The sequence below is a fragment of the Neoarius graeffei genome, chromosome 5 (assembly GCF_027579695.1).
Source record: "Neoarius graeffei isolate fNeoGra1 chromosome 5, fNeoGra1.pri, whole genome shotgun sequence".
NCBI classification, from domain to species: domain Eukaryota; kingdom Metazoa; phylum Chordata; class Actinopteri; order Siluriformes; family Ariidae; genus Neoarius; species Neoarius graeffei.
Genome location: NC_083573.1, coordinates 7489134 through 7501519, shown reverse-complemented (window position 1 = coordinate 7501519; position 12386 = coordinate 7489134). Strand labels below are relative to the sequence as shown.

The 12386-nt window shown below is 39.3% G+C and overlaps 1 long non-coding RNA gene across 1 annotated transcript; it reads left to right on the top strand.

The window, feature by feature from the left end:
• The first annotated feature begins 346 nt into the window (after positions 1-346).
• On the top strand, positions 347-4771 carry LOC132886450 (uncharacterized). Its single transcript, XR_009654699.1, has 3 exons — positions 347-386; positions 1865-4315; positions 4395-4771. It is a non-coding gene; the product is annotated as an uncharacterized LOC132886450 (long non-coding RNA).
• Positions 4772-12386: the final 7615 nt, after the last annotated feature.

The following is a 12386-nucleotide window of genomic DNA, read 5'->3' as shown; positions in this document are numbered from 1 at the left end:
GAATATTCTAGCAAGAAAACACAAGTGAAACTATTTTTTTAAATGCTTGGTGAAAAGGTATGTCTCTATTGTTCATTTGAAGACAGTTTCCTGGCAGTTCTCCAGTTCTTTCCACCACCTACAGTACACACAGGTGCCAGCACAGAGAAATACCTTGATGAAAGTCTTCCTTTTAAGCTTCAATGAGTTGAGTCAAGTCATGCTTGAGGTTTGAAGAAACTGGACACCTGCCTTCAGGTAAGTAGGTGGGGTTTTTCCGATTTTGGCTTTCTGACATCAGCATCTATCTCCGTGTTAAAAGATGATTGGTTGACAACCAACATAAAATGAATCGGTTTTATTTTCTCCGTCGCAGTGGAAAGGAGACAATAAGAGAAGAGGAAGTGGTGAGTGTCTTCTAGAGTTTTTGCAATGTTAATGGGCTTCTTAATGGGATTTTTTGTGAATAATGTAATTATATTGATACTCATGAACAGTCTTAGGAGTGTGCTTGTGGGTGTCTATTCAGGAAACTGCTAAAGTTAGCTTTGTTCACATATTTATCTGGCTATACAGTGGTGCTTGAAATTTTGTGAACCCTTTAGAATTTTCTATATTTCTGCATAAATATGACCTACTGTAAAACATCAGATTTTCACACAAGTCCTAAAAGTAGATAAAGAGAACCCAGTTAAACAAATGAGACAAAAATATTATACTTGGTCATTTATTTATTGAGGAAAATGATCCAATATTACATATCTGTGAGTGGCAAAAGTATGTGAACCTTTGCTTTCAGTATCTGGTGTGACCCCCTTATGCAGCGATAACTGCAACTAAACGTTTGCGGTAACTGTTGATCAGTCCTGCACACCGGCTTGGAGGAATTTTAGCCCATTCCTCCATACAGAACAGCTTCAACTCTGGGATGTTGGTGGGTTTCCTCACATGAACTTTTTTGAGGTCCTCAGAAATCTCCTTTGTTTGTGCCATGATACACTTCCACAAACATGTGTTGTGAAGATTAGACTTTGACAGATCCCTGTTCTTGAAATAAAACAGGGTGCCCACTCACACCTGATTGTCATCCCATTGATTGAAAACACTTGACTCTAATTTCACCTTCAAATTAACTGCTAATCCTAGAGGTTCACATACTTTTGCCACTCACAGATATGTAATATTGGATCATTTTCCTCAATAAATAAATGGCCAAGTATAATATTTTTGTCTCATTTGTTTAACTGGGTTCTTTTTATCTACTTTTAGGACTTGTGTGAAAATCTGATGATGCTTTAGGTCATATTTATGCAGAAATATAGAAAATTCTAAAGGGTTCACAAACTTTCAAGCACCACTGTAACTTTGGTGGTAACGTACGAGGTTATGTAAAATACTGCGAGTTCGTGTACACTGGATAGCAAATTGAGTAAAATCAATGTTCATTGCTATAAGGAGTCAAGAGACAAGTGACATAACAAGCTATGTCGTACTATTAGGAGAGAAAGTCGCTGATGGTGTCAACTAAGTTGACCATATTCCTTATTTTTTACATGATGTTAGCTATTTGTATTTGTACCAACTCATACTACAACAAAGTCAGATGATAGTATTAAATATTTTCTCACAGCTATGTGCTTTACCTCTCTGTTGTCAGTTCAGAATTCACGATACTGTAGCTTCGTGCTTGATTTAGTGTTCTGGGTTGTTCTGTCAAGGTCCAGTGTCATAATTCAACCAAACAGAAAAGTATATATGATACTGACATTTGTGGTTGTAATCTACTACTACTACTACTACTACTACTACTAATAATAATAATAATAATAATAAGTGGAAGAAGAATCCTATTGTGCTCACTGTTTTTCCCTCCCTCATTTTACAGGTTTTTCTGGATGAACTCAATAACTATGTTCACGTCTACACAACACAACAATAAAAATATTGAAAAGATGAATATAATTATGCAGGAATCTTTTGATAGACTAGAATCAACAAACGGTCCTATAGCTTACCAAAATGGAAATGAAATTCAAGAATATGATACCATCATGAATTTAGTGATTCCAAAAGAAATACCATGCACAATAGAAATTAGAAATTATACCAAAAATAAGATAACAAATGGACTTGGTGTTTATTATGGTTGCGGTCATGTTTTGACTGCTTTCCATGTTATTGAGGATATCGGTACATGTCGTGAGCAGGATAAAATATTGGTTACTTTCATGACTGAAGATATTGTGCTGGTCTATAAGGCTGTCATTACAGAATTTTGTAACTTTGACAAATCTAGAGATCAAGCTTATATTAAATTACTTGGCAATACACATCCACTTGGTGATGGTCTACAAAATCAGATGGATAACCCCGATAAAATTGAAAGTATATATTTTTACACTTTAGTCAATGGGAATTTTCAGAAGAAGGAGGGTAAATTAATTCGTCCAAATTCAAGCATGAAGGCACAAATGCTTCCTTCTGAGTTTGTAATATCTCTAGCAGGTAAACATGGAGACAGTGGCTCACCTGTTTACAATGAAAAAGATAAACTGATTGGAATATATAGAGGTGACTTTACATGCACGACGACCTCTGATAAATATGGCCACTATACTGAAATCTCTCCAAAGTTTATACCCTGGATGAATAAACGTACTTAAAGTAAGATTTGGCGTTTTTTAGGAAAGTTCCTAGTTTTTTTATAGAAAAAAAATTCAACAATTTGAAAACATATTATATTTTTTAAAATATCGAAGTTCTGATTTGTTTAAAAATATCGAAGTTTTGTGATATTTAAAAATATCGAAGTTTTAAGATGTTTAAAAATAAAGTTTTGAGAAAAATATTTTAAAATATCGAAGTTTTGAGATAGATATTTAAAAATATTGAAGTTTTGAGATAGATATTTAAAAATATCAAAGTTTTGTGATATTTAAAAATATCGAAGTTTTAAGATGTTTAAAAATAAAGTTTTGAGAAAAATATTTTAAAATATCGAAGTTTTGAGATAGATATTTAAAAATATTGAAGTTTTGAGATAGATATTTAAAAATATTGAAGTTTTGAGATATTTAAAATTATTGAAGTAAACTTGTAGTTTACAACAAAGTAGTTGCAAAAACCAACTGCTTGGACGTTAATTGTACAACTGTTTGGTTGACAATAATTGATTTTAGTCTATCAAATATATTTATTGTTATAACATTTTATCCTTTAAATAAATAAATAAATCATGAATAAATCTGAGATCCCATGTGGCATGTTGTTGCATGAGGCCTTGGGCTCTTGCGTAACAGTCACATTTTACAGATTTCTTTCATGGTTTAAAAAAAAGTTTGTGGAGAAATAATAGCATGCCATTTAGGAAATTATTATTATTAAATATATAGAAAGTAAGCCTGAATATGTGGAATGAAACTTATATTTAAATAAAATATGGTCCTGCAGGGCCAATTTTTTCTATCTTTTTTTGCTTTCATGGCAAACTGTTTGTCACTCCCTTTCTGTTTTCGGGGCTTGAGGTGCACGTGTGGAAGTGCGCGTGCATGTGCGTGCATGTGCATGAGGCATGTGAGTCACTAGAAAGAAGCCAAGGCTTTTGTTTCTGCCAGACCTGAGAAATAAAAGTTCACGTGCAAGAACAACCTGAGTCCACTGAGTCTCACCTTCTGAATATTTACCACACTGGTGGCCAAGCCAGGGAGATCAACGCATCATGAATGCCACATGGACATGGAGGCAAATCCCCTGGCACAGATCGTAGAGCCTCGAGAAATCATCAGCATCAAGCTCTCATGGGTCTGCAGTAACAACATCAGGAAATCCTCATGAAAAACCATGGAGGAGAACGCTGCAGGCCAAACCACCATCCAGAGCCTGCTGGCACGAGCTCCTCCCTAAACTCCTTCTCGCTGGCCAAAATGACACCCCAGGATGATGTCGAGGTGTACCTGGAGATGTTCCAAAGTAATGCCTCTGCGTGTGGCTGGCCGAGATGCACATTCAAGTCCTTCTGAACAGAGGCCTGGCTGATTTCCAGTGGCTCACACTTGACTCATGCATCATGGACACACACACAGAGAACACACAGGTTTGGCTCAGTAAGACAGAGAGAGAGGGACAGAACAGCTTGCTATTATAAGCCCACAAATAATCAACAGGCATATCAGAATAATCACATTTGAGTTGAGGTACATTCACACATACAAGGAATTTGCTGTTGAATGTGCTATGCAAATAAACTGATTTGACTGGACTGGTGAATGAGTCTCTGGAAACCACTTCCTCCTCCATGTTACCGATCCACTGCCCAGAGTGAGGTCCTCAAAATAAGGTAAGTTTAGTTTTAAAATAAACACCTTCTGATAAGCACTGTGGTATAAATGTAATATTCTGTTCTCTCGCTTACACAGATACACTAAAGATTGGCATTTTACAAAAAATTAAACGTCTCACCCTTGCTTCACTGGATGGAGGACACCTGGGTGCTGTCGATTTGGATCTGCGAAATGCTGCTGTCATCATCGCTGCAATCATCACTCCTGCACATTTACTACTGTCTGTCTTTACACTCCTATATCTGTGGACTGTAATGATTTATAATCGCATTCGCCGATTTCACCCACAAGAGGATGGGTTCCCTTTTGAGTCTGGTTTCATCATCTCAGGGAGTTTTTCCTTGTCACTGTTGCTCACTCGGGATCGAAACTTACATCCAGAATTCTGTAACAAAAATGTCTGTTGGAAAAAAGAAAAAAAAAGTACGAATAAAGCCAAACTCTGAACTGAATTGAACTGGTGTGATTCTAACACTTGATGGGAGGCCATATGGTATAAAATTACACAATCTCATGATTAACTCTGGGCCAGAAGGAACCTATAAAGCTAGAATATGCCAGTTTGTCCGAATGCAACCTGCTACCATCATCTCAGATTTGATGTCCTGGACACTGTGTTAGGCATTTACGAACCCAAGACACCCACAATATAACCTGACCAGGCATTTTAAAAATGCTGCTAGTTGTAGGACAAAAATCAAGATCAGGGGGAAAAAAAAAACAAGCATAGAAGAGCTCCAGTGTGGCTTCACAAGCATATGAAGCAGTGAACACACGCGCGCACACACCCAGAGCAGTGGGCAGCCACACCAGAGCGCCTGGGGAGCAGTCAGGGGTTCGGTACCTTGCTCAAGGGCACATTGGCCCAAGGCCACCCCACGTTAACCTAACTGCATGTCTTTGGACTGTGGGGGAAACCGGAGCACCCGGAGGAAACCCACGCAGACACAAGGAGAACATGCAAACTCCACACAGAACGGCCCTCGCTGGCCGCTGGGTTCGAACCCAGAACTTTCTTGCTGTGAGGCAACCGTGCCGCCCCACCACATGACCATCAAATAATGAAATGAAATGTTCGAACATTAAAAAAATACTGTAAGCAGTGAGCTATAATAAATGAAACAAGGTCAATATTTGGTGTGAGACGACCCTTTGCTTTAAAAAAAAATAGTATCAGGTACAATGAGTGCAGTTGTATGTGAAAATGAGCTGTAGGTTTTACTGAGCATCTTACAGAACCAGCCGCAGTTCTTCTGGACACTTTGACTGTCACACTCGCTTCTTCATTTTGCCACAAATCCCAGCAGCCTTCATTGTGTTTTCTTTTTAATCTGAAAAATGCTCTCTTATGGAATATGCTGCTCAGATCCAAACTTTGTTTTTCTGTAACATTTAATTTTGTGCTGGAAAACAAACGTTTGAAGCTCTAAAATGTTTCAAACTGGCTTGATAATGTAGAAGTCATAAAATAGAAATCTAAGTTTGTATGAAAAAAATAGGGAGTCTAAGACTTTTACACAGTCCCGAATACACATTAAAAAAAAGAGTTTTATCCATTTCTGTGGCCGAATATCACTGAAACAAGTCAGCTTAAGTTTTCACAGCTACAAGCAGTCATTCCTTCTTTCCTGAGGGTAATAAGACAAAAGAAACGCTGTTGCCGTGGTACTGAAAAAAAGACCGCAAGGCGTCTGGACTGAAGACCTTCCCATGGTGGAAAAACTACACGTCTATTAAATGCTGACACCAGAGACTCCTTCCATAAATGTTAAATAAACAATTCTTCACATAAATTATTATTTTACCATGTGGAGTGACTGCCATACAAAATACAAGTCCCCGTGTTCTTAGATACTATAGAAACAATTAGAGTGCATTCATATAAACCGAGCAACCGGAACGAATGTTAAAGAGAAACATCATGTGATACTCAATATTTCTGTCTTTTCCAGAGAGTTTCCAAAATTAGGAGACAATACATCACGATAGTGACTGTGATGAAACACTGCTCATGCATTGTGTAGAACTACAATGCTTGGATGTTTTTAAGGAGGCTGTGAAAGACCTGGGCCAAAAGAACTGATGTATTTGGGACATTGATGACAGAGGAGACTAGCTGCAATATATAAAACAACTAGATGTGTTTGTGATATTTTGTCCATTATCCGAAGTGTAATACAGCCACTGTAGGATGGGTTTTTACAGAAGATGTCCTTGGATAACAAACAAAGTTTGTTTGGAAAAAAATAGGGTGCCGAAGACGTTGTCATCTGCTTTATCAGCTAATCAAAAAATAAATACAGAAATAAAATTTCAAAAAAATCTGTAGGCCCCAAAGACACGCCAACCGACCAGGAAATTGCCAAGCATTCCAGATGGTCAATCCAGCCCAGCCTGAGTCCTGAACTGGGGTGATTTGAAGCAAAAAGATCGATCCATGCTGCAGTGTTTGTTCTAGTTCTAGTTACTAATGAATAGCCTGCACCTTTTGATCAAAGTAGGTGTGGTAAATTATAATCGTCCAAGTGTTTGCTCAGGTAATTTGGTGTGAGACCATTCAGTGCTTTATATGTCATGAGGAGTATTTTATTATCAAGGAAAAAAAATTACTGGGATCCGGTTGAGAATGGGGCAGCACGGTGGTGTAGTGGTTAGCACTGTCGCCTCACAGCAAGAAGGTCCTGGGTTCGAGCCCAGTGGCCGATGAGGGCCTTTCTGTGTGGAGTTTGCATGCTCCCCCTGTGTCTGCGTGGGTTTCCTCCGGGTGCTCTGTTTTCCCCACAGTCCAAAGGCATGCAGGTTAGGATAATTGGTGGCTCTAAAGTGAACGTGAATGGTTGTTTGTGTCTATGTGTCAGCCCTGCGATGACCTGGCGACTTGTCCAGGGTGTACCCTGCCTCTTGCCCATAGTCAGCTGGGATAGGCTCCAGCTTGCCTGCGACCCTGTAGGACAGGATAAGCGGCTACAGATAATGGATGGATGGATGGATAGTAGAGAATGGATAAGAAGGATATGATCAACCCTTCTGGTTCAATAAAGGAATCTGGCTGTTGCATTCTGGACTAACTGGAAATTATTTATGCACCTATGAAGAGATCAGGATACCAGTAGCCCAGCCTAGAGATTAAAAAAACACAAAGTAGTTTTTTCTGCATTATCTAATGACATATTTCTTTGCCTAGTAATGTTTCTGGGATGAAAAAAACTCAGAGGATATTCCAGTAATATTATCAACATGAAACAGGAACCATGTTGTCAATAATCATGCCAAGGCTTGTGACTTATCCATATGATGCTACAGAAGAGCCATCCAGAGATACTGCGCAATGAGAAATCTTACTTCTACCTGCCTGTGCTCCTAGTTCTGTCTTGTTGGAGTCAGATAGCAGGACATTACTCAACATCCAATGCCTAAAGTCCTTTAGGTATTCCTCAATGTCAGTAATGGCTCAAAGAACACGAGTTCAGAACAGCCTTCATACATGGCTGCTCGGAACTACAAACCCCAAGAACCACAGTGCCCTCTGTCTCCTGATTATGAATCACATCACCTGCATCTCATTCAGTAATCAGCCCTTCACCTATATAAGCACAGCTCTCACACTTGGATTTTGAGAAGTATCGTTCAGGGTTCTTTCTCTAACGTACCGAGCCATTTGATTACTGCCTGTTTATCAGTGTATGACCAATATTCCTGTTTCGTCTCGACCACATCTTATAGTCTAGTCTACGTTGCTCTGTTTGCTAATTGCTCAACACTTGCTAGCTTCCTGACCTCGCTTCCTGCATGCCAATTTGGATTACATCTGCAGTTTGCTCTGCCCCAGTCTCCCCTGTGCCTGTATCCATAAATACCTGCACTCTGACACTCAGATTTAATAAGCTTGAGTCTGTTAACTGGCTTTGCTGAAACATACTGGTAGAGCTCTGTGTCATAGCAATGGAAGGTAATACCATGTTCATTAATAATTGTATCCAGAGGTTGCATATGTAGAGAGAAGAGCAGTGGGCCCAGAACAGAACCTTGAGCAACACCAACGTTTACTTTTGTATGCAAAGAGAAGTCAGATTTAACACTTACAAACTAATCTTGATTCATCAAATAAAACCTGAGTCATTTTCTTTCACGTGCATGTGATGCCTTATTGTCGTGCTTTAAAGTGAATATATATCATTAGCAATGAGCAAAATTAATTAATAAAGCAGGGGGAAAATAATATTCATTATTTGTTATTTTATTATCAAGCACAAAACTATCGATAAGTTGTGGCGTCCAGATCCTGGAAAAAGGCAGCCTTGCCCCAGGGCTAATCTCGCATAGCATCACACGTGGAACCCTGGTTATCTCGGTCATTTTCATTCATCTGATTCCGTGCTTGTTTACTCGCTGAAATTGGATATTGTTGTTGGAATCTTACAAAAATAATGATCGGAAAGCGCCGCGTTGTGTTTGGATGTTCAGATCCATGTACAACAGGATATTCAGTTCACGAATTTCCGAGAAATGACACTAATCTAAAGCGACAGTGGGTGAGGTTTGTGCAAATGAAGCGGGCAGATTTCGTGTCACTTACTCATAATAAATCTGATTCGTGGAGTGTTCATCACCACCAGAACGACCGCATGGGAATAATTGGAGCAAAAAAGAAACCCATTTATTTAATAAATGACATTTGATCTGACTTTTGGACAGTTTGTCGATTCCCCTATTATCGCCCACTTTATATTTTCTTTCAATAATTACACTGAATAAGTGTATGTTTTAAAGATTATATTTCTGCATTTATTGAGGTACATGTAAATATTTTCCCTATTGGCCAGCTCAAAATAAACATTTGCAAACCAATCTGTATTTCCAATTCTCTCTGGCTGGTGGTGCGCTATCGGCAGTGAGTGGGACTGTTGTGAACTGAGTGAACTGGCAGTTTCTCATCTTCGGGGCTTGAAAAGATAACAATTTACTCAGGAATATCCTTGATAATCATCTGCCCCTTTATCCGACATATAAGAATCCCAATCACTATCAGAATTCTCTCCAAAACGTGATTTCATATTGAGTCTTGTCTAACCACTGCTGCACACATGAAATAAACTGATACCTGAATTGTTACATGTATGATGTCACACACCCCTTCAGGATGTTCCGGTTCAGTTTCGGCAGATTCCATGAAAATCAGCTGATCTGATTGATTTTCCATCAATTTATGGCCTTTTGGATCAGCTATGGTTTGAAAACACATGGTCAATCAACATAATGATTGTTGCTTTGTAGAAGGAAAAAAGTGGGGTTTAAGGACATTAAATTCACTTTAATCCAACACCATTTGTCCATATGCAAGAATATATTGTTCTATGGAATGAAAAGCTGCACTGAGATCAAGAAACATCGGCAAGGGGACAAAACCCTGATTTGAGGCTAGGACTTGGTTATTTACCACTTTAACCAGTACTGTCTCAGTACTATGATGAGACCTAAATCCTGACTGGAAAAAAAAATCTGTTTGAATTCTATGCAAATATAACATTTCCTAGGATGCTGAAGATAAAGTCAAGGAAGCAATTGAGTTCAGTGTTATTTGTATAGCGCTTTTAACAAAAGCCACTGCTCCAAATGGCTTTATAGAAATTTGGATATAAAATGTACATTTATGATAGACAGTATAAATTTGCATTTATAAAATTATCCCTAATGAGCAAACCAGTATACTGTATGTATGTTTGTATGTTTTGTACTAATTGCACCATCTCAGATGACAAGACCCTGCAGCGGATAGCGAGGACAGCTGAGAAGATCATCGGAGTCTTTCTTCCTACCACGGACATTTACACCACACACTGCATCCAGAAAGCCACCAGCATCGTCACCGACCCCAGACACCCCTCACACAATCTCTTCACCCTCCTGCCGTCTGGAAAAAGTACCGAAGCATTCGGGCCTTCACAGCCAGACTCTGTAACAGTTTTTTTTCCACCTGCTATCAGACTTTTCAACTCTGAGGAACTGGACTGATTCTCACAGACTGTTGAACACACCACTCACACTGCAATCCTTGCACAGTGAACAATAATGCACTATTGCCTTACAATGTTTACAATGTCTCTCACACACACACACACACACACACAAGGTTTACATTTATTTATTCCCTGCCATATACTACCTTAATATGCACACTCAACTCTGCACCTTTTATTGCTTGTGTCTGCACTTTATGCTGTTTATTGCCTATTTATTATCTGTCTATTGTGTCATTTTTACTGCAAGTTGGCCTAGTGGTTAGCGTGTCCACCTCTTGATCGGGAGATCGCGAGTTCTACTCACGGTCGGGTCATACCAAAGACCATCATAAAAATGGTACCTACTGCCATCTGGCAAGGCATGCTGCAATACAGATGCGAGTGGGGAGTCAAACTCTTGCGGTTACCAGAGGACTAGCCCCCCACTGTAACCCTAGCTATGTAATAGGCGAGAGGCCGAGGGCTATGGAAACAGAGATCGGCGCTGACCTATGCGCCCGATTTTCACCACTCGATTATAAACTTCACATCTTTGTGCAACCGTGTAATATCATCTCTCTCTCATATATATAAATATATAATAACATAAAATTTGACAAATGAGTACTCTTTAATGTAATTCTAAACTTTCTGTATTGTTTTGCAATTTGCCTGACTTTTTCCTGGAACATTATCAGGAAGCAAGAAATGAAAGAAATGTGTGTCAGTAAAAAACAAAATGATGAAGCAAGTCTCATCTCATCTCATTATCTCTAGCCGCTTTAACACAAAATGAAACTTACGCCTACTCTTCGTCATTAAGCATGGTGCAATAACTTGTGGAAAATAACTGAGCAACAAACGATGTTTACTGTCACTGAGTTCCTAACTTTACCTTGCAAATAATCTGATGAGAGATCCATAAAACCTGCTCGTGGTGTCAAAAAAAAGAGACTAAAACAGATCACTGTAATTTGTGGATCACCTGTTTCTTTTACTCTGAGATACAGGAAGTACATTTTCATTATTTTCTAGTAAAGTGCTTTGTCCTCTCCCCAAAAACATCATGTTAGTACAAATACATCCATCAATTATCCGTAGCCGCTTGTCCTGTCCAGGATCGCTGGAGCCTATCCCAGCTGACTATGGGCAAGAGGCAGGGTATACCTTGGACAAGTCATCGCAGGGCTGATACATAGAGACGCACAACCACTCACACCTACGGTCTAGACCCCGAAGCCGTTTGTTTTCAGGATAATGGCTGGCTGATGAAATTATTGGCTGGCTAGCTGACTCAGCCAAAACCTTAATGGCTGCTGCAGCCACCAAAATGTTTATGGCTACAAATGGCTGATACTGGACGTCACTGTGTGGCATATATCCGGGCGAACGGATCAAACAAATGGGGGGAATAAATAGCAAATTACCACAGGTCCCCTGGTCTCTTACTTCATTGTAAATATAAATCTAGCAAGATTGTAGTTCAATGCTAATAATAAGCTAATCTGGATTGTTCGAGGAAGGCATCTAGCTATCTACTCTCACTAGCAATGACCAGTGAAGGACTGGCAGCTATCTTACTATGATGAAAGTAGAGTGGTGGAGTACTTTTTTTATCAATCTCGAAGTATGTGAAACAAACAAACAAACAAACAAACAAAAAAAAAAACCTTTACACTTTCCCTCAGCAGCGGCAAAGAATGCAGCCATCTCGTCGATATCGGAGTCGATTGATGCTCTGGGTGGGTTCCCGGGTTCCCCAGTGTATCGTGGTAACGGTGTGAGGGGCGGGAAGCCAGACAGGTAGTCACAACGGCAAGCTTGTGGTGGCTCTCTGTGCTGTGATATCAGTTCTAAATCTCTACAGTGTATGCCTATATGTCTCTATTGTGTTACTACTAGTGTGTACAGTTGATCATGTTTGTGTCACTTTTCTAGTAGCTCATGATGTGGATAAACCCATTATTTGATGTACACAATTCTTAGTGGCTCAGCCAAATTTTATTAGATAGCGGCTCAAATTGGCTTACAAAATTATTGGCTGGCGGCGGCTCAAATTCTAAATGGC